Source organism: Tamandua tetradactyla, chromosome 6 (genome assembly GCF_023851605.1).
Source record: "Tamandua tetradactyla isolate mTamTet1 chromosome 6, mTamTet1.pri, whole genome shotgun sequence".
Taxonomy (NCBI): Eukaryota; Metazoa; Chordata; class Mammalia; order Pilosa; family Myrmecophagidae; genus Tamandua; species Tamandua tetradactyla.
In genome coordinates this window covers 1,476,797-1,479,211 of record NC_135332.1, presented here as the reverse complement: position 1 = coordinate 1,479,211, position 2,415 = coordinate 1,476,797, and positions in this window count along the sequence as shown.

Below are 2,415 nucleotides of genomic sequence, written 5' to 3'. Positions count from 1 at the left end.
GCTTAGGGGTTTGGTCAGGACGCTGCCTCTCTCCGTCTCCTGGCGCTGCTTCCAGGCTGTGAACAGATGGGGGAAGAGCTCTGGGAAGGCACAAGCAACAGTTGGTCACTGGAGCAGCACTCCTGGGTGCAGAGCTGGACGGAGACAGTCCTTGCCTCCTTTTGTCCTGCTCCATCCCCCTCTTTGACCACCTCCCTTCACACTGCCACGGGCACTGGGCACCCTGGGCCAGCCTGAGCCCCTTGAAAGACCTTCCCTTTGTGGAGCTGGTTGAAGCCCCACAGCTTGTTCTACTGCGCAGGTCACCAAGGCCAGAGAGTGCCAAATGACCCGCCAGCTCACGCAGGGCCAGGCTGAAGTGCAAATGTGAGGGTCACCCTGCTGTCACCTGGTCCCATTAGCCAGTCTCCAGGCTCTGGTCTTCCCACCACCTGACCCCTTTGTCCTACCCCAGTGAGGTCCCACCTTGGCGGGGGTGGAAAGGAAGGAGACCCAGAGGTTGGAAACCCCTCGCCCCTCCCCCCGCCAAGACACCTGCAGCTTCTAAGACACTGGGGAAAAGCAGGAGTGCGACCCCGATCGCACAGCTGCAGAACTGCAGGCCTGGCAGGAGCCAGGCTGGGTGGTCAAGGCGGCGGGGGGGGGGGGGGGGGGGGGGGGGGGGTGCGGGCGGGAAGAGTAGGGGCGCCCACGGTGAGTCCCCCGCTGGGCCGGTGCGTGTACCCGGCAGCAGCCCCGGCCAGATGTCTGGCCTAGAGGCCTGGCCGCACGGCATGGCCTGCCTGCCCACGACCCAGCCCCGCCCCGCCCCGGCCGAGGGCGCAAGTGATGTGGCCGCGCTCCCTGTAGCCGTGCGGTGACGCTTTCTCACCCCACTCCGGGCCCGGCGCCCATTGGCTGCGCAAGACCGCGGGGCGGGACTCCCCTGGCTGGTTGCCCCGACTCTGCGGGTCTCCAGGTCGCCCCCAGGCCTGACCAACGGGGGGACAGCTGCCTGTACTCCACGTGCCTCAAAGTTTCCTCACCTGTGCCATGTGGATGACCACAGTCCCGGCCCCAAGGGAGGGATAAATGGCGGGGGGGGGGGGGGGGGGGCGGTGGATAGGAAAACTGTTTGGCACAGGGCATGCAACTAGGCACATGGGCACAGAGGGCCGGTGCTCAGTTTGGCACTCAGGGCAACTCAGCCAAGAGGGGCCTGTGGGTCTTGGAGGAGTGACCAAGACCAACAAGTTCCTCTAAGGCACCTAGCCCCCAGCCTGGCTTTTCCCACTCCTGCCTTGAGATTCCAGGCTCTGCTTCAGTTTGGTTTCTTTGGTGGCAAAAGCCTTCCCCTGCTCCCTCCTCCGACTACATCCCACAGCTGGCTTCAGCCAAGCTTCAGTTTCAACTGGTGTTTCCAGTCTGGGCTGCAGGTCTCCTATTGGCCTTGCCTTCCCTTCTTTCCCTCCCCCCTAATTTGTGCAGTCATGGAGTGCATATTTATCAAGCCATGCTCTTTACATATGTGATAAATGCATTTTAAGAACGAACACTGAGGCAAGTCTATTGTGACATGACTCCAATGCTCTACCTGTCTCTGCATGGTGACCAGGAAGGGTTGCTTCCATCTTAGAGGTCATTAGCCAACACTCAGACGGGTGAAGTAGGTGGTTCACGCTCACCCAACCAGCAGGTTGTGAGCCAAGCAGGCTGCCTGGCTCTGAAGAAAGTGGTCTTCAGGCTTCATCCAAGGACTGTTTGAATTTTCAGGGAAGGCACTAGATTCCCAAGGTCTCCTGGTACCCTGCTTCTTGGGGGCAGTGGGGAGGAGGGAGGGAGAGGGAGGGAGAGGCTTCTCTGGAAGGGTAGGGTCCTGAACAGGGCCACTTGTGGGAGGACATGGTTTGGAGACCCCATGGCTCCTGCCACCCCCGTTCTCAGCCAGTTTCCCCGGAGGCCTCTTCTGAGCAGGGAACAAAGAGACGCCTGTCCAGTCCCAGCCACAGGGATCTGGGCCTCCTCGGCAGGGCACCACTGCCTTCAGGCCCCTGCTTTCCCTCCCTCAGAGGGTGTGGCCAGACAGGCTAGATCTGGAGTCTGAGCAAGGCTGTCTGCGGGATGGCAAGACTCAAAGAGTCTGGGCAGGGAGGGCCTTGGGGTCTATACTCCTTGGTTGCCTCCGCCAAAGGCGGCTTTCTCTTCTTGCATACCTCTGGAGACAGGAAGCTCATTCTCTGGCCACTTTCAGACACCTTATCTTATTTCTGGTTGACTATGGACCACTTGTCTTGGACTCTACCTGTCCCACCTGGCTCTGTCCCCAAGCTGCAAGACCCAGGGAGCCACGATCTCTCCCCACAGCCCCCCCACCCCCACCCCGCCAGTCAGTCCAGGGCTCAAGTCAAAAGCACCATCAGCCTCTTGTTTGTGGCT